This window comes from Paramormyrops kingsleyae, chromosome 23 (genome assembly GCF_048594095.1).
Source record: "Paramormyrops kingsleyae isolate MSU_618 chromosome 23, PKINGS_0.4, whole genome shotgun sequence".
Taxonomy (NCBI): domain Eukaryota; kingdom Metazoa; phylum Chordata; class Actinopteri; order Osteoglossiformes; family Mormyridae; genus Paramormyrops; species Paramormyrops kingsleyae.
In genome coordinates, this window is record NC_132819.1 from 12,640,368 (window position 1) to 12,661,388 (window position 21,021).

General features: G+C 43.7%; 2 long non-coding RNA genes across 2 annotated transcripts; both read left to right on the forward strand.

Moving 5' to 3' along the window:
* The first annotated feature begins 2,377 nt into the window (after positions 1 to 2,377).
* Positions 2,378 to 3,272, forward strand: LOC140581968 (uncharacterized). The gene is made up of 2 exons (XR_011985026.1): positions 2,378 to 2,556; positions 2,668 to 3,272. It is a non-coding gene; the product is annotated as an uncharacterized lncRNA (long non-coding RNA).
* A 249-nt stretch (positions 3,273 to 3,521) lies between these two features.
* Positions 3,522 to 6,715, forward strand: LOC140581906 (uncharacterized). Its single transcript, XR_011984953.1, has 2 exons — positions 3,522 to 6,084; positions 6,240 to 6,715. It is a non-coding gene; the product is annotated as an uncharacterized lncRNA (long non-coding RNA).
* Positions 6,716 to 21,021: the final 14,306 nt, after the last annotated feature.

Genomic DNA, 21,021 nt, shown 5'->3' on the forward strand with positions numbered 1-21,021 from the left:
GTCAGCACCACGGACAACAACCACCTGTCTAAACTTCTGTTTTGGACCAGCTCTCAATGACTGCTTCACCCCTAATTCCAGATACCTGACTCTCATTGAAGGTGGGTTAAGTCAAGTCCAAATTGGAGCCAACTATGTAACATTCACTCATAACGCTTGCAATGAGCCACAGCAAAACAGAGCAAGGGCAGGCATATATATGCAAAGATAACCAGGTCTCAACAAGAGACAGGTGTCAACCATTACCATTTAACCAAATACAAGGGACTGGGAGTTGGAAGACAATTAACAATCACTAAACACTAAGGACTCAAACACCAGGAGATATTAGGGACTGGGGTTACAGAATACTACTGCAACACTAGGCACAAACAAGGATAACTAGAAACAAAGATATGAAAGCAAGGACTAATACAGAAATACATAAACACAAGAACATAATTAAGAAGGTGCAACAGAATAACATGTCTAGGGAAGCTGAGGCTGGTGCCTGACTAACCATGAACCCACAATGGCTAAAGATGCGATTACTCAGCTGCATGCTCATCCCATTCAGCCATGCAGCTGTCAGGAATCAGTGGAAAACATTAGGGATTGTGAAGGTACTAAACACAGAAAAGCACAGGAACAGACAAGATGGCCAACTGCACCTGCTGGTGAAACGGGGAATGACAGAACAGGACAAAGTAGGGGCCGATCCTGACACAAACTAATATAAAGGTGCTGCTACTATCATCTTTATAATATTAACAAAATCTTACTCCCACTACCAGCTCATCACAGGTGCCAGCATCCCTTGTGATGTGGTTCATCTTGCTTTACTTGTGTCTTTAAGGCGATTGAACGTGAGGCACTCAGTGTGTCCACCTGAGCCTACCTGAGTCTCCAAGTCTTAAATCAGCATTTGATAGATCTTGGGGATCCCTTTGTTCTTTACTCCTTTGCTTTTGGTCAGTTTGATTTAAGTGTTTGTGCATGTCTTCTTCATTGCTGTATACCAGACATTCCTTTACACAGTTAATCCCCATTTCTGGTTGTATTTACTTTTCCCTCCTGACCTTGCCTATATTGATTTTTAATTTGGGGCAAATAAATAAGAAACGGAAACTGAAATTTCTTGTTAATGTATGTATTCCTCTTTTCTGTGGCTGCCCTAGAGTCTGGGTTGTAACACTTAGCAGCTGCATAGAGGAAGAAAGTGTCTCCCATGACCTCTTTTGGACCATCATACACAATTCGGCTCTTCCTTTTGCCATATTGCCAAGTAATCGAGAAAGAAAATTTCAATCCATGCTTTTTAGTAATCGAGTTTAATCGAGTGATCATGACAGCTCTAGTGGGATCTAGTGGGTTTCTGTTAGCGGCAGTCTGTGCTTTTCTCATGTGGAGTGTGGGGTGGAGCCAACAAAGATCTACTTTAAGTTTGTTCATTAAATCTGGAATAGCTAAGGGTTTGGGGAAACATTGGCAAATCTCACTCGTGCTTCACCTACGTCGTTTGTTATCTTTCCCCAGTGTCAGGAAACGCATTCCTGGCTAGTTTCAGTGTACAGTAGGTCATGTATGGTCATTTAAAATATACTAATCCTGCACAATTTAGAAAGAGACTGCAGACTCAAGATTATATTACATTTCTGAACTTGAACCAGTTATGATTTAAGACTTTATACATTTACAATTAATTATTTACCCAGATGCTTATATGTTGCTCAGGACAAAAGTAAGTAAAAAAGTACAATACAAGAACACATGTGTCAAGCAGACTTAAGTGCAGCTAGGCTGAATTTCTAATGAATGGCCAGATATAGTTGTATTTTTGCAAACGTAACAAAGTCTTGTGATTTGGTGAGTACAAATGTTGACACCACACACACACACACTTTTTGACAAAATTTTAGAAAAAAGTTTTTGTAATACCAAACCTTACCTTTACAAAGAAAAATAATTTTATTTGACAACAGCATATAACATATACGTTAACCAGCAACCACAAGCAATCATGTTCAAATAAGCGTATTAAAACAGCTAACACTGCAAAATAGATAATGAACATTACAAACTCCACAAGCCTTGAGGGCGGAGAATGTTTTCGATGCAGCAGACCCACATGTAGAGAGTAAGAAATGTTTTGCAGAGATACACGCTAATAACACGTATTGCCAGAGTTGCCAACTCTCACGTATCTGGCGTGACACTCATGACTTCAGATTCTCACGCTCACGTAAGAAATATTATGGCAAATCTATGTTACGGTACCTCAAAACAATCGTTAAAAATATCGTATTTAGTTTTTTGTCTAAACCCCGAATATAAGACGACAGCACTTTATCAAACATATTTGAAGGAAAGAAACATCTTATATTAGGGTCAACACGGTAGTTAAGGTGGCGCGTTCTAGAACGCAGTAGTTCCATGATTCCTATAAAAAGCCAGCTGGCAGTTAAATCTCATCATTCTAATTTTCACTTTGAAGGTTGAAGGTGTCTTTGGCAAGGATTATGGATCATCAGAATACATTTGGATTGTTCCATTGCAAATTATTTTACCAAGGCAATGGCAAGTATATATTAATTTTCACATATGTTTTGTTACATGGACTTTTTTGTGTGATATTTTTCAACACTTTGAATTGAAATTTAAAGAGAAAATTCTGTTTTCCTCTACAAGGCAATGGAGCCGCCCTTCAATCTCTGCCACCTAGCAGCACCTCGGTGGTAAAGAACCCTCCCAAGAAAAGGAAGAGATGTCACAAAAGGAATCCAAACAGCTTCGGATCAAAATACAGGAGGCTGATGGAAGTGACAAACGGGACTGCTGAGTACTGGGCCCACGACATGGCAAGTAATAACATGGAGGCTAAAGGACCTGCTGCACAGGGAACCAGCACTAGATTAGCTGGGGGTAAAAGAAAATACAGTGCTGAAGCAGGAGTCCAGAGTGAGGTCCAACAAGCCAGGAGAGATGGCAGAGAAAAGGAAGAAGTGATGGTGCGGAATGGTGAGCAGCAGCAGTGTAACGCTGCTCCCTCCCAAAATGACTGGAACTCCGGTGACCTGGAGTTCCTGAATGACGTCCCACAGTCTGAATGGACAGTACTTCAGGCTACATTGAAGGACTTGGACACTGCTGTCATTGAAGGATTGGTTCTGGACCTTCACCGGGACCCGACCTTCAGGAGCTGGGACCTGAGTTGCTACCTCCACCCTAATTAGAGCACAGATGCTCCACGTAATAATTTTTATTTATCTGAAATAAATAATAATAACACATTACAGAGTGATGTTTTTTAATTATGCAATATATCTAAAAAAATAACACTGGCCTGGATGAAGGCATGGTCCACAGATGTGCTGTGTGATGTACGTACCATGGTCTGTGAAAGCAGCAGGCAGGTGAAAATTACATCCAATGAGTCCCCAGCTGCACAGGTGTGTCTCAATTATACCTTCAGAGACATTCTCAAGCAGTAAACACTATCAGACCTAAATGCTATTTTATTACAAGGTTGGTAAAATGAGGTTAATGGGGAAATTAGAGTTTTTAATGGTTAAGTGTTTTGTTTGTTTAAACGGTCGCGGTTAGCGAGTTAGCCCAGTTAGCTAGCCCCTGTTAGCGCTTCAGCCAGTCATTCTGATTGTAGATGGTGAAATGTACTTTGTCTAAATTTTAATGTTTAGATTTATATCTGATATACATGGTTGTCTATTGGTTTGTTTTATTTTCAGCCTTTATTCTGTAAGTTTGCACCACCGCCCTGCTTTTCTAAGCAGAGCCGGTTACTGTTTTTCCTGGGTTTGCCGCCACAGAACATTAAGGCCACTTAAAATTAATAAATTGTTTTACATGGCCGCCCGCCTCAATTTTTTGGTGCCGCCTCGATTTTTTTTATATTTTATATTTTTCAAAAAATCCGTTTTTTTCACCTCAGAAACTGTGGGTGAAAAATCTTGAATGTCAGCCTCGGATTTTTCAATTTGACGCTTCTCGGACAATGGTTTTTATCGTTTGTCAGATTGTGTGTGGGCCCACGGTATTAAAATCTTGGCAGGGCATCAATATACCGAGTAATATTACCCTTCGCGAGCTGTTTGAGAACTTTTCTAGTTTTAGTATATCTCTGTTGCCGTTCGTCTTTTCGCTAAAAATATAAAATATAAAATCCCCTACTCACCAATATTTTAGAAGTTTGAGTCATGTAAAACAATTTATTAATTTCAAGTGGCCTAATGAGCGTGCATGTACGTGTAGCCGCATAACACAGCGACCTGCAGATTCAAGTATTTGTACTAATTGTATTCATAAGTACAAGAGCGTCTTAAGATGTGTATTGTTTTCAGGTCTTTGTTTATATTCCTATGTATCGTGGTACTATTTGTTTAAACAGTTTGATATCGTGAGTATGTCATGATGTTATTGGGTGCGTTCGACTTGGGCTTAGGTCTGTCTGCAGCTGACGTGATGTGGAGCGAGATCTGCCGGCGGCTATGGCAAGCCGTTTTAACATTTAATCGCTAGACTGGATATGTATTGCAGATATCTCTAATTCAATTCTTCCTAGACAAAAAGAGCATTTCAGATGTCCACAATGACATTCCTCCTATCCACAATTGTCATTTCAGATATCCACATCGTCATTCTTCCTAGGAGAAATTATGTCACTTTTGCCATTCATGTCTATTTGGCTTTTAATTTCAGATATCCGCAATTACATTTCAGATATCCAGAATGTTCATTCTGGATATCTGTTCATTCAGGATATCTGCAATTGAATTCTTACTAGGAAAAACCCCCATTTCAAATATCTACAATCCAATTGTTACTAGTCATAATTTTCATTTCAGATGTCCGAAAGGATATACCACCATTTTAGATATCCATAATGTAATTTTGAATATCCGAAATACATTGTGACTGGCAAAAATGTCTTTATGAATATCCACAATTCATATTATGACTAGTAGAAATGCAATTGCAAATATCTACAACTAGAATTATGACCAGGAACAATGCAATTGGAGATATCTACAATTACATTCTTACTAGTAGAAAATGTATTTCAAGATATCTACAACTGAATTCTTACTAGGAAAAATGACGTGTCTTCCGCCAGTATGTTTCCCTGTCGTCGTCATTTCAGATATCTAGAATGGCGGTGTGACGTACATCCGGTAAAAATATATAAAAATATAAGCCAGCTAAATTATTGATGCCATCCATACTGTTGCTATGACAGTTCTCTATAAACTCCTTATTACAAATAAATTAATAACTACATACGTTTTAATAGAAAGCTAATAACTTGCACGGTAAAACATTACACGTTCTTTGTGTTGTCCGCCTCACATTGCTGAATAGGCCTATATAGTTTTTGCTGTTAATGCAACAGAACAGAAAGTGATCAGCATGATACGTTTAGCTCATCATTTGACAAATGGCTTCACAAACACAAGTCTACTGGAGAACTATTAAAATCTATGCTAATATAATTCTCCAATTTAGGCAACAAAATACGGCATGCATTAACGTGATCAAAGAAATAATAATGCGGTATGAATTTAAAACACGCACCGTGTTAATGCGTTATCTCTTAAGTATCTCGGTACATATCAAGGCCACAGGGCCACACATTTTCCAGAATTTGTACTAAAAGCCTGTTTTATCGCGATAGTCAAAATGAAGGCCTCATTTGCATATTTTGATTTAAACATCAACATACCCTTTGCAGCGTGTGCAGGACACATTTTTATGTCATTCTGACGTGTTTTTCTTACCTGGTGGCTTACTATAAAAGGGTTAGCTGGAACTTGCAGGGACTCACTTTGCAAACTTCTCTCATCTAAAATGGGCATGCAACTATCAAGCTGCTGCATCATTAACAGGGATGTTAATGAAGGTAAGTTTTCTTATTTCACTTTATGGATTGGGATTTTTTTTTTTAAATAATGTTCATATTTTAGAATGTGCAGGTATCAGTTTAAAATGCTTTTATGATGGCTGATGACAATGTTCAAATTATTTGATATAATTTTTCCCATTAGGACCCTTCCCATTAGATTATGGGCTCACTGACATCACGCTGGATGAGTAAGTTCTTCGCTCTGTTCTGTACTTATAACATGTAATGCAGTTGAGGAGTAGGGTGCCTGAAGCTGATCTCTTTTATAATATGGTTGTTGATTAGGATTAATTTTTAGTTTAACTTAAATTACTATCCCTAAAGAGTGTTCTGTGGATTTCAGGAGTGAGCGCGCCATGCTACTGGACAACGATGAGGAGGATTTAAAATTCGAATCTGCACGCTTGGTTCTTTTGCCTGATTTCGACCAGGAAACAGAAGACGAGTGCAAAAGCTCCACGACAACAGAGGGGCATTGACTTTTGAGAAGACTGTGTGAAATGTTGTCCAGAGCATTGTCTGCATGTTTCTGCTGCTTAAAGTGCTAGTTCCTTTGGGCACTTTTGTCAGACTGTGGTTGCCAGACATTTATTCACACCAATAAAATACAAGTCAATTTTTTATTTTTGTTTTTTGTATCTCCATATCTATGCATATATTTATAAACAGTGACCAAGTTCGAGAACTTCGATGTGAAAGTGCCTTTCTGGTTCTAAAATTTGGTATAAAAGCATCTTTCAACTCTGATACCAGTTAGGATTTCTCCTTGAAATTTCACTACTGACAAAATCTGAATAAAACTGCATACTTTTGTCTTGATTTATGTGTTTGCGCATACAAACAAAATTTAAAACAACAAATGGGAAATTGCCATGCTGTGAATTTTCTTCTTTAAATATATAATGTATGGTAAGCATGTACATATTAATGTCACAACGCTGCATCTGAAACCTGGACACCATAACCGCTCCTGCCCAAAGATAGGTGGCTGCCAGCTTCAGTCAGCACCACGGACAACAACCACCTGTCTAAACTTCTGTTTTGGACCAGCTCTCAATGACTGCTTCACCCCTAATTCCAGATACCTGACTCTCATTGAAGGTGGGTTAAGTCAAGTCCCAATGGGAGCCAACAATGTAACATTCACACATAACGCTTGCAATGAGCCACAGCAAAACAGAGCAAGGGCAGGCATATATATGCAAAGATAACCAGGTCTCAACAAGAGACAGGTGTCAACCATTACCATTTAACCAAATACAAGGGACTGGGAGTTGGAAGACAATTAACAATCACGAAACACCAGGACTCAAACACCAGGAGATATTAGGAACTGGGGTTACAGAATACTACTGCAACACTAGGTACAAACAAGGATAACCAGGAACAAAGATATGAAAGCAAGGATTAATACAGAAATACATAAACACAATAACATAATTAAGAAGGTGCAACAGAATAACACGTCTAGGGAAGCTGAGGCTGGTGCCTGACTAACCATGAACCCACAATGGCTAAAGATGCGGTTACTCAGCTGCATGCTCATCCCATTCAGCCATGCAGCTGTCAGGGAGCAGTGGAAAACATTAGGGATTGTGAAGGTACTAAACACAGAAAAGCACAGGAACAGACAAGATGGCCAACTGCACCTGCTGGTGAAACGGGGAATGACAGAACAGGACAAAGTAGGGGCCGATCCTGACACAAACTAATATAAAGGTGCTGCTACTATCATCTTTATAATATTAACAAAATCTTACTCCCACTACCAGCTCACCACAGGTGCCAGCATCCCTTGTGATGTGGTTCATCTTGCTTTACTTGTGTCTTTAAGGCGATTGAAGGTGAGGCACTCAGTGTGTCCACCTGAGTCTACCTGAGTCTCCAAGTCTTAAATCAGCATTTGATAGAACTTGGGGATCCCTTTGTTCTTTACTCCTTTGCTTTTGGTCAGTTTGATTTAAGTGTTTGTGCATGTCTTCTTCATTGCTGTATACCAGACATTCCTTTACACAGTTAATCCCCATTTCTGGTTGTATTAACTTTTCCCTCCTGACCTTGCCTAAATTGATTTTTAATTTGGGGCAAATAAATAAGAAACGGAAACTGAAATTTCTTGTTAATGTATGTATTCCTCTTTTCTGTGGCTTCCCTAGAGTCTGGGTTGTAACACTTAGCAGCTGCATAGAGGAAGACAGTGTCTCCCATGACCTCTTTTGGACCATCATACACAATTCGGCTCTTCCTTTTGCCATATTGCCAAGTAATCGAGAAGAAAAATTTCAATCCATGCTTTTTAGTAATCGAGTTTAATCGAGTAATCATGACAGCTCTACTGGGATCTAGTGGGTTTCTGTTAGCGGCAGTCTGTGCTTTTCTCATGTGGAGTGTGGGGTGGAGCCAACAAAGATCTACTTTAAGTTTGTTCATTAAATCTGGAATAACTAAGGGTTTGGGGAAACATTGGCAAATCTCACTCGTGCTTCACCTACGTCGTTTGTTATCTTTCCCCAGTGTCGGGAAATGCATCCCTGGCTAGTTTCAGTGTACGGTAGGTCATGTATGGTCATTTAACAAATCTGTTGGAGTTTTTTGAGGAAGCTACTCAGGAAGTTGATGATAAGAAGGCCTATGATGTCATCTACTTAGATTTCCAAAAGGTTTTTGATGTTGTCCCCCACAAGAGGCTCTCACTTAAACTCAAAGCGACAGGTATTTTAGGAACTGTAGCGACCTGGATTGATAACTGGTTAAGGGATAGGAAGCAGCGAGTAGTTATAAGAGGCTCAATGTCACAGTGGGCCTGCGTTCATAGTGGGGTACCGCAGGTTTCAATTTTAGGACCACTATTGTTCCTAATTTACATAAATGATATAGACACCAATATATACAGTAAACTGGTGAAATTTGCAGATGACACCAAGGTGGGTGGTGTAGCAGATACTGAACTAGCGGCTCAGCAGCTACAGCGGGATCTTAATTTAATTAGTGACTGGGCCGACACCTGGCAGATGAAATTTAACATAGACAAATGTAAGGTACTCCATGTAGGGAGCAGAAATATAAAGTACAGGTATTTTATGGGACCTACTGAAATAAAGGTAGCTGATTATGAGAAAGACCTTGGTGTGTACGTTGATGCTTCCATGTCTCATTCTCGCCAGTGCGGGGAAGCAATAAAAAAGGCCAATAGGATGTTGGGGTATATCTCCAGGTGTGTGGAGTTTAAGTCAAGGGAGGTAATGCTAAGATTATACAATTCCTTGGTGAGACCTCACCTAGAATATTGTGTGCAGGTTTGGTCACCATATCTTAAAAAGGACATTGTGGCCTTAGAAAAGGTGCAGCGTAGGGCCACAAGAATGATTCCTGGTCTTAGAGGAATGTCATACGAGGAAAGGTTATTTGAGCTAAATCTGTTCAGCCTCCAGCAAAGGAGACTGAGGGGGGACATGATCCAGGTCTATAAGATTCTAACAGGTTTAGATGCTGTTCAACCAAATAGTTACTTCAGCATTAGTTCAAATACAAGAACTCGTGGCCATAGGTGGAAATTAGCGGGAGAACATTTCAAACTGGATTTAAGGAAGCACTTCTTTACACAGCATGTAGTCAGAGTATGGAATAGTCTTCCTGATAACGTAGTGCAAGCTGAATCCTTGGGTTCCTTTAAATCAGAGCTAGATAAGATTTTAACAACTCTGAGCTATTAGTTAAGTTCTCCCCAAGCGAGCTCGATGGGCCGAATGGCCTCCTCTCGTTTGTATAGTTCTTATGTTCTTTAAAATATACTAATCCTGCACAATTTAGAACGAGACTGCAGACTCAAGATTATATTACATTTCTGAACTTGAACCAGACTTTATACATTTACAATTAACTATTTACCCAGATGCTTATATGTTGCTCAGGACAAAAGTAAGTAAAAAAAGTACAATACCAGAACACATGTGTCAAGCAGACTTAAGTGCAGCTAGGCTGAATTTCTAATGAATGGCCAGATATAATTGTATTTTTGCAAAGGTAACAAAATCTTGTGATTTGGTGAGTACAAATTCTAGCCAGATAATTATTACAGATAGCGTTATAACACACCCTAATAGTTAGATTAATACCGTATTGACCCGAATATAAGACGACCGCGATTATAAAACGACCCCCCCCCCTCACCACACACACACACACACACACACCAGCAACCACAAGCAATCATGTTCAAGCTTATTAAAACAGCTAACACTGCAAAATAGATAATGAACATTAGAAACTCCACAAGCCTTGAGGGCGGAGAATGTTTTCGATGCAGCAGACCCACATGTAGAGAGTAAAAAATGTTTTGCAGAGATACACGCTAATAACACGTATTGCCAGAGTTGCCAACTCTCACGTAACTGGCGTGACACTCATGACTTCAGATTCTCACGCTCACGTAACAAATATTATGGCAAATCTATGTTACGGTACCTCAAAACAATCGTTAAAAATATTTAGTTTTTTGTCTAGACCCCGAATATAAGACGACAGCGCTTTTTCAAACATATTTGAGGGAAAGAAACATCTTATATTAGGGTCAACACGGTAGTTAATGTGGCGCGTTCTAGAACGCAGTAGTTCCACGATTCCTATAAAAAGCCAGCTGGCAGTTAAATCTCATCATAGTAATTTTCACTTTGAAGGTTGAAGGTGTCTTTGGCAAGGATTATGGATCATCAGAATACATTTGGATTGTTCCATTGCAAATAATTGTACCAAGGCAATGGCAAGTATATATTAATTTTCACATATGTTTTGTTATATGGACTTTTTTGTGTGATATTTTTCACCACTTTGATTGAAATTTAAAGAGAAAATTCTGTTTTCCTCTACAAGGCAATGGAGCCACCCTTCAATCTCTGCCACCTAGCAGCACTCCGGTGGTAAAGAACCCTCCCAAGAAAAGGAAGAGATGTCACAAAAGGAATCCAAACAGCTTCGGATCAAAATACAGGAGGCTGATGGAAGTGACAAACGGGACTGCTGAGTACTGGTCCCACGACATGGCAAGTAACAACATGGAGGCTAAAAGACCTGCTGCACAGGGAACCAGCACTAGATTAGCTGGGGGTAAAAGAAAATACAGTGCTGAAGCAGGAGTCCAGAGTGAGGTCCAACAAGCCAGGAGAGATGTCAGAGAAAAGGAAGAAGTCATGGTGCGGAATGGTGAGCAGCAGCAGTGTAACGCTGCTCCCTCCCAAAATGACTGGAACTCCGGTGACCTGGAGTTCCTGAATGACGTCCCCCAATCTGAATGGACAGTACTTCAGGCTACAATGAAGGACTTGGACACTGCTGTCATTGAGGGATTGGTTTTGGACCTTCACCGGGACCCGACCTTCAGGAGCTGGGACCTGAGTTGCTACCTCCACCCTAATTAGAGCACAAATGCTCCATGTAATAATTTTATTTATCTGAAATAAATAATAATAATGATCAGAATTCTCAGGGCAGATGTGCTCTTATTCTGAAGGCTTGTTTCACTTCCGGTCAAGGTTTTTTGTTATCTCGGCGGCAACCGGATCTTGTTCTTTTTCTTGTGGCTAATAAAAAGTGTGATACCTTTCACAGGCTAAGCAACTGCCTCCTGTCTTTTTCCTCTTGCCACATTGGTGACCCCGACGTCTCTTTATACGTGTTCGAGATTTCCCTTAGCATGACAGCTAACGCTGTGGCTTTTGTTTTATTTTGTTTGTCTGGTGTTGTTGCTGCGGCTCAGCGTAACTCTAAGTCCGGTTGCTATTTCTATCATGCCCGTTTCGGTTTGCCCGCTAAGAAATGCATCCCGCTCTGCTCCTTCAAGCCGCAGGGAAACAAAAGGACCAACACCCTGCAGCTGCGCTGGGTGTCGGACGGCAAAGCAGGCTGGTGTTTTATGTATGATACGAGTGCTTTGGTGAGTGTCCTCCCTGCCTCACAGCTGGACAAGCAGTCAGGAGTGCGTGGTTTTCCCCTAGAGGCTGCTAACAGCACTTCGATTGAGACTTTTGCCGATCGGCCAGTGGATCTCTGTTTTCATGGACAGCGTTTCTGGTGGGTTTTTCTGTTGGCGTCTGTTTCCACTCCATTGTTGGGGGAGTGTTGACTTTTTGTGTGCCAACAACTTGCTGGTGGATGTTAAAAATAAGTGCCTGATAAATGCCGAGACTTTTTGCTGTTTTCCGTGCACGCTCAGCGGGGCTGGCCCTTCCAACCTGTCGGGTATTTCTGCTTAGGCTGTTGTTTTTCAGCACCTTCTGGCAGAGTTTCCCACACCCACCTTTTCCGCATCCTCAGTGAAACATGGTGTGGAGCACCACATAACCACAGCAGGCCTGCCAGTGCATGCCAAAGCTAGGCGCCTAGACCCTGAGAAGCTGACTGTCGCCAAAGAGGAGTTTGCCACGTTGGAGTGTTTGGGGATTGTTCAGCATTCTGAAAGCCCCTGATCTTCTCCTCTCCATATGGCGCCCCTGTGGGGACTATAGACACCTTAATGATGCCACTAGCCCTGACCGGCACCCTATTCCACACATCTAAGATTTCTCTGCCCGTTTGGTAGGCACTCTCATTTTCTCCAAGGTGGACCTGGTTAGGGGCTACCATCAGGTTTCAGTACATCCCCAGGACATCCCTAAGACTGCTAATGTTACACCTTTTGGTCTGTTTGAGTTTCTTAGAATGCCTTTTGGACTCAAGAACGCACCTCAAACTTTTCAGCATTTGATGGACAGCGTTGTGTGGGACATGCCTTTTCTGTTTGCTTATTTAGACGACATTTTAGTTGCCAGCATCAGCTTGGATGAGCATTTGACTTATGCTGCATTCCATTTGCCTCGGGGTCCCGATTTTCGGATTCCGATATTACGTCACATCTGCTAAAAACTTGGGAAAACCGAGTCAGATACGTTCCATTTGCCACAGAAGTAGCAATACCATGGACCCATATGAAAAAGCAAGATTTATTGCTTAGCCGGACAACTTGTTGGATTTAAAGTACCTCAGTTTAAATGGCCTTTATCTTCATTCATTTACAATTAGCCCGAACTACCTTAAATCATGAAATCCAATTCTAGCCCAGTGTTCTGCCATAAAATACTACCTATCGAGACGTGCTATCGAGCCTTTCTGCGCATGTGCAGTTCCACCGTTTTGGGATTAGGGTTAGGTTTTAGGGGTTAGGATTAGAAAAAGAGTTAGGGTTAGGGCTATCGATTAGCACTAAGGTAGCATTTTTCGACAAGGCAGCATATATCGACAGAACACCGGTTAATTGGTAGCCATTGTTAGCAATATCACTTGATAACACATTACACGCGGTGCTTCACGTATAAAACTACATAGCAACACGTCCACAGATAAGTTGGACGGTATAGTGTGTGCGACCGATTTAATGAGCCACAAATGAGAAGTAGTGCTTAAACAGGATAAAACTACAACTTTCCCTTCTGTTGATAAAGGGCGCAGCCATCTTGGATTCTGAACTCGGGATCCTCTGCGTTATCCGAGATATTTCTCGGATCTCCGAGAAACGGGAGCTTGCATGTCGTCACTTCTGGCTTCAAAACTCGGAATCCGAGTTCCGAGGGCAAATGGAATGCAGCATTATCTTCGGGCATTGTTTGCATGTCTCAGTGCTCACAGGTTAATTGTGAATGTTACCAAGTGTCAGTTTGGTGTCCATTCTGTTGATTTTCTTGGCCACTGCATTACTTCGGAGGGGTACCACTGCATTGCCTCTCCCTGAGAAAATTGCTGCTGTTTGGGATTTTCCACAGCCAGTCACAGTCAAATCTTTGCAAGAGTTTCTGGGAATGGTTAACTTCTACCATCGTTTCATCCCTGGGGCTGCCCGCATTATGTGTCCCCTATATTCTGCACTTAAGGGTGTTTCTTCTAAGGCGGTGGTTGAGTGGACTCCAAAGCGGTGTCAGGTACTCCATAATGCTAAACAGGCCTTGGTGGATGCTACGTTGCTAGCTCACCCCTTGCCGGATGCTCCCATTGCCATCACTATGGATGCTTCTGATGTTGCTGTGGGCGCAGTACATGAGCAAATGGTTAATGGGGAATGGCAGCCGCTGGCCTTTTTCAGTCGCCGGTTGCGCCTGAATGAGTGGAAGTACAGCGCTTTTGACTGTGAGCTCATTGGTCTGTACTTAGCTGTGCGCTATTTCCGCTTCCTGTTAGAAGTGCGCCCATTCACTGCTTTTAAGGATCACAAGTCATTGGTGGCCACAATGAGCAAAATTTCGGACCAACGCGATCGAAGTTTTCACCTGTCACATCAATGCGCAGATCCACGCTATGTATCATCCATATCATAACGCAATGTAAAATTGTTCCAGTTTAATACAAGAACCTAACAATCGGTCAATGACAATGAGTAAGTGGGAAACGACTCATTCAGAAATGTGGCGCCCAGGAGCATGCTTACACTGACATACTGGCAATATACACTATTTATTATCTATACCGCTTTATCCATCTGGGTCTTACCAAAAATATTGGGACACCCTTCCAAATCATTGAATTCAGGTGTCCCAATATTTTTGGTAATATAGTGTATCTAACCATTTTGACTGTCATTCATAATACTTTTCATTTTGGTGGCACTGAGGAACAATTTTACATTGCGTTATGATATGGATGATACATAGCATGGATCTGTGTATTGATGTGACAGGTGATTAATCGTAATGCACGTAGAGCCGCAGAGCAATGTAATGTATGTGATGTTGGTATTTTGTAGTGATTATCATGTTGTGAAAGTACACAAACACAACACTGATGAATGCCAAAACATTCATGTCAAACACACCAGTTTCAACACTGCAAGGTTCTACATTGCAGTATGTAAAGTTCACTGGCAAGAGAAAGCACTCACATGCATAAGTAACTTCTGTAGATCTCAAAACATAGTACAATAGCAAACTAAAATGTCACGTAGTAAAAAACAATAAAATGGAAATACAGGAACAACATTACAAAAAATATGTAAGGTCATTAATCGTAATGTACATAGAGCCGTAGAGCGATGTAATGTATGTGTATGGCTAATACCCAGTAAAAATCTGCGTTACCTGAATATTGGTATTTTGTAGTGATTATCACAATTAGCACAAACACAGCACCGATGAGTATAGATAATGGATAGTGTATATTGCCCATTGATGTGACAGGTGAAAACTTCGATTGCATTGCGGAACCTGAAAATATTAACCTATTTCAAAGATATTTTGCACGTTTAATAACGAGGTCCAGTGACAACTTTTCCGCACTATTGGAAATTTTGAATTGTTCACCGCCCCCCCGTGTAGGTAAATCTATACAAGTATCACCTGCATGCACATTACTTCTTTTACAATAACCAACTCCTGATACAAACTGTCAGCAGTGGAAAAACAAATTGCGTATAGTGGCCCTGTCTAAAAAGATAACTGCCAGGAAAAACATCATATACATTTATTTCAAGGATTCAAAGTTTTTATTGTCATGAACAGAGTACAATGCAATTCTTACTTGTATGCCTTCTTCACAGACTAGACGATTAAACAAATAAAGCAGCACAACATTACAGTAACTGACTTATGTGTACTATTAGAGCATTTTTGTAATTTTTTTCAACTTTATTTTACCAGGTAAATTAACTGAAAACTAGTGGCCTGTACTACGAAGCGGGGTTACTGGCTTATCGGGGTAACTTTTCGGATTTAAGGTAGTCTGAGCAAAATGTACAGTAAGTGAACAAATATGAAGTCCATTTAAACTGTGGTACCTTAAATCCGACAAGTTACCCCGATAAGCTAGTAACCCCACTTCGTAGTACAGGCCACCGTTCTCACTGCTTTACGCGTTTTTTGGGAGAAATAGCGAGAAGGGTTGGGCTGCATAAGGGGCCTGAGAGCGCATGTCCTCTGTCAGGCCCCATCCACTCTCAAGCCCCTATGTCATTTCCGTTAAAACGACAGGTTATCCGGAAATTCTGAGGTGAGTGACATCATGTTCGACAGTCTCCCGTTCGAACATGGCTGCCACCATGAACACGCTGTTGTGTGTTGTTACTTTATATTTCAGCAGATTTGGAGTGAGATTATTTTTTCTGAGAGACAAACAAACAATCCGTCCTGTGGACAAATCCATCTTCCCAAACCTCAATACATAATTTTTGTTTAAACGATTGAGTCCGTCTCAAACCTGAACAATATAGGTGTACATATGTGTGTAAATAAATATAGTGCTACTGTATGTGTTATTATTGTGAGACATCAGACTATAGCTAATATGTACTCTTAATCATTATTTTCTTGTGGCATATTTATGCCGTGAAATATTGTACTTTAGTAATGTCAGCATTTAAATGTTTGTACAGAAACTTTTAAGTCATAATCTAATAAAAATATTTTGAATAAATTGTGCGTTATTGGTTATTAACAAAACGTATTTGTTTTACCCAAGATAGGTGCTAAGGGATTACCCCTAAATTGGGTGCCAGTAACACTTCGTCTGTTGTGAAGGCAAGAAGACAGACACGGACGCGGCAAAACTGTAAGTCCTGTTGTTTTATTACTACTCTCCTTAGAGAAGTCAGAGGTACTCGGGGCTGAGCCCGAGAACGTAGCTAAAACTCAAGCGGGGAGATAGGAAGATCGGCTTCGGTACAGACGAGGGAGAGGCGCAAAACACAGTCGGGAATCCAGTCAGGGCGATTGGCGTCGGTCCAGAAAAACACATTAGAGGGTCCAGGCTGAGGTCGGGCAATCGGCGTCGGTCCAGAAAGGGGGCAGGCAGAAACTCGGAGTCTAGGAAATGTAGCAGAAGTCAGAACACAGGGAAACACACACCGGAAAAAACGCTCGAACTCAGGGCACACCATGAAGATCTCGCACTGATCAGAGAACTGAGTTGCCTGATATAGTGAAACCGAAACCGGGGAAAAAAAGGCACAGCTGGGAGTGTCTGGAATGGGAGCAACCGGTACGGGCAGAAAAACTGATTGACAAGATGCGAAACCTCGGGGAAGCCCTATCGATCGGAACCCCCGGAGGGGCGTGGCTGAGATGACAATGGGGGTTCCTCAGTGCTATCCATGACAGTACCCCCCCCCGACGTCCGCCTGGAGGTGGGAGGTCAGGACGACGACGATGAAGGTCCGCAATCAACGAAGGATCAAGAACAAAACGGGCCGGCACCCAGGAGCGTTCCTCAGGGCCATAACCCTCCCAGTCCGCCAGGTACTGGAGACCCCGTCCCCTGCCGCGAACATCCAACAGTCGGCGGACTGTGAACACCTCGCCCCCATCCACTAATCGGGGCGGGGGTGGAGGCAGAGTTGGGGAAACCAGAGGGCTGGTCGCATGAGGTCGAAGCAGAGACACATGAAAAGCTGGATGGACGCGCCACATGGAGCATGGAAGCTGAAGACGTACCACTGAGGGACTAACCATCTTAGAGACTGGAAACAGGCCAACAAAACGAGGGGCCAGCTTACGGGACTGGACGTGTAGAGGTAAGTAACGGGTGCTCAGCCAAACCTTCTGCCCAACCCGGTAGTGCGCGTGAGTGGTGTTTATTTGCGTAATATTCCATCCGTGCTCTGGATCGTAGCAATGATGAACCGGCTAGGTGCCAAGTGCGACGACAGCATTGCAGGAACCGATGCACCGCAGGAACCGATGCACCGCAGGTACCGTGACCTCTTCTTCTAGGGCCGGAAACAGAGGAGGCTGGTATCCCAGGCAGCAATGGAAAGGAGACAACCCTGTAGCAGACACAGGTAGGGAATTGTGTGCATATTTAATCCAAGACAGATATTTACTCCATGAACTGGGAGAGTCGGCAGCCAGACAGCACAACATGCGCTCCAAATCCTGGTTGGCACGTTCCATCTGACCGTTAGTCTGAGGGTGAAAACCTGAAGACAAGCTTACGGTAGTGCCGAGTAACGTGCAGAACTCCTGCCAAAAGCGTGACACGAACTGGGAAACAATGTTAGTAGGCAATCCATGAAGCTTTAATACATAGTCTATCAATAGTTAAGCAGTCTCTTTTGCAGAGGGGATGGGGATAAAGTGAACAGCCTTAGAGAATCGGTCGACCACACTAAGAATGCCCGTGTTCCCCACTGACAGTGGAAGACCAGTCACAAAATCCACAGCAATATGTGACCAGGGTCGCTGAGGAACAGGTAGGGGTTGCAACTGACCAGCTGGAGACCTGGCAAGCAGCGATATAGCCCCGAACGTCCTGAAGCATCGTGGGCCACCAGAAACGTTGCTTAAGAAGGGCGACAGTTCCCCGAATTCCTGGGTGGCAAGCTAGGAGGGACGCATGTCCCCACTGGAGCGTTCGAGGACATAGAAACTTGGGGACATAGAGCCCGTTTGGAGGACCCCCTACAGGAGGGTGGAAGAATCGCTGGACTGCCTGGACGGCCTCCTCAATACCCCAGGCTACGGCTCCAACAAAACGGCTGGGAGGCAGGATGGGACTGGGGTTGTCATTACGGTTCTCCCCCTCGAACTGTCGAGGCAGTGCGTCCGGCTTCCCGTTCTTCACCCCTGGTCTAAATGAGAACAGAAAGTTAAAACGGGCAAAAAACAGAGACCACCTAGCCTGGCAGGCATTCAGCTGTTTAGTGGTCCGTAAGTATGCAAGGTTCTTATGGTCGGTCAAGACCAGGAACAGGTCCGTTGTCCCCTCCAACCAGTGCCACCATTCCTCCAGAGCCAACTTCACCTCCAGCAGTTCGCGGTTTCCGATGTCATAAAGATCAGTATGTCATCCAGGTACATGAACACGAAGCGATTCAGCATATCCCGAAGGACCTCCTTGACCAGATTCTGGAACACAGCAGTAGCATTAGTAAGCCCAAAAGGTATCACCAGATACTCATAGTGACCGGTGGGCGTGTTAAACGCGGTCTTCCACTCGTCACCGTCCCTGATCCTGATAAGATGGTAGGCGTTCCTCAAGTCCAGTTTCATGAAGAACCGAGCCCCCTGTAACTGATCCAGGACAGAAGATAACGGGCAGGGGGTATCGGTTCTTAAGTGATCTCATTCAAGCCCCTATAATCAATACAAGGGCGGAGCGAACCGTCCTTCTTGCCAACAAAAAAGAAACCCGCCCCCGCGGGTGATGAGGATGGTCGAATGATGCCAGCTGCTAAAGACTGTCCTATGTATTCCTCCATGGCTGTTCTCCCAGGAGCAGAAAGGGAATACAGACGTCCTCTAGGTGGACTAGTACCCGGAAGCAAGTCGATGGAACAATGGAAAGGACAATGAGGCGGAAGGGCCGATGCCCAGGACTTACTAAACACCTCCTGAAGGTCCTGGTATTCTGCGGGTATCTTGGAAAGGTCCGGGGTCTCCCCAGGGGCTGTAGATGCCACAGGTGACCGGGCAGAGCGTAGGCAATGGGAATAGCACGACGGACCCCAGGCGGTGACAAAACCCCTTCCCCAATCGATCTGAGGGTTATGCCTGAGGAGTCAAGGGTGACCTAATACTAACGGGACCTGTGGGGTATCAATTATAAACAGAGAAATATTCTCAACATGGTTACCAGACAAACGGAGACTCACCGGGACAGTAGCATGGGTCACCGTAGCCATTCTTCTTCCCATGAGGGATTGAGCCACCAGGGGTTGAATAGGTGTTGTGGGTATCTTCCACTGCTGAACCAGGGTGGCGTCTATAAAACTGTCCTCTGCCCCGGAATCAATAAGAGCAGCTAATGACTGCTGCTGAGTCCCCCATGACAGCACGGCCGACACTATGGGGCGCTGCGGAGAAGAGGGCAAACCCGAAGCCACACCCACCAGTACCCTCCTCCTTACTGGTGGGCGCGTCCTTTTACTGGACACGAATCAACAAAATGTCCCATCTTCCTGCAATACAGGCACGCCCGGGAGGAAAAACGTTGCTGCCGTTCGGCAGGTGATAACCAAGCCTTGTCAACCTGCATTGGCTCGGGCATGGCCTCTAGGGGGCTAACAGTGGACTCCTCGGGTCAAAAAACACGTGCCCCGTCCCGCCGTTCCTTCTCGCATTGGGAAAGCTGGTTGTCTACGTGGAGAGCCAGGTCGATGAGGTCCTCTAACTCTTCAGGAAGATCGCGAGTGGCCAGCTCGTCTTTAATGCCTTCAGACAATCTCTGGTAAAAAGCATCAAACTGAGCTGTCCTTCCCCATCCGCAAGACATAGCCAGGGTGTGGAAACGGATGGAATATTCAGAAACGGAGCGACGTACTTGGTGAAGCTGCATTAACTCACGCACTGCTTCTCTGCCGGATTTGGAGCGATCGAAAACGCGCCTCATCTCTTCCGCGAAGCTGGAGAAGCGTGCGCAGAACGGAGCTCCGGTGTCCCAGGCTGCAGTCCCCCATTCCCTTGCTGGTCCGTTGAGCAGCGTAATTACATAAGCAACCCTGGAGCGCTCGGTCAGAAAGGTGGAGGGTTGCAGTTAGAAAACAATAGAGCATTGTGACAAAAAGGACCGGCATGAACCCGGATCCCCATCGTACTGACTGGGAGGTGACAGGCGAGGCTCATTTGTCGATCGGCTTACCGAAGTAGCGAGGGCACTGGAATGAAGCTGCTGGACCTAGGAGGCTAATCCCGTCAAGCCTGCATGGAACGTCTCCAGGGATTCCCCGTTTGCCGATAATTCGGCCTGATGCTGTCCCAGGATAAACCCTTGTTTACCCAGGGCATCCGTAACGCGCTGGACACCATCCTGATCTGCTGGGTCCATCTTGAAGGCGAGGGAGAGGCGCAAAACACAGTCGGGAATCCAGGCAGGGGTCGGGCGATCGGCGTCGGTCCAGAAAGGGGGCAGGCAGAAACTCAGAGTCTAGGAAACATAGCAAAGGTCAGAACACAGGGAAACACACACCGGAAAAAACGCTTGAACTCAGGGCACACCATGAAGATCTCGCACTAATCAGAGAACCGAGTTTGCCTAGTGAAACTGAAACCGGGGAAAACAAGACACAGCTGGGAGAGGAGTGTCTGGAACGGGAGCAACCGGTACGGCCAGATAAACTGGTTGACAGGACGCAAAACCTCGGGGAAGCCCTATTGATCGGAACCCCCGGAGGGGTGTGG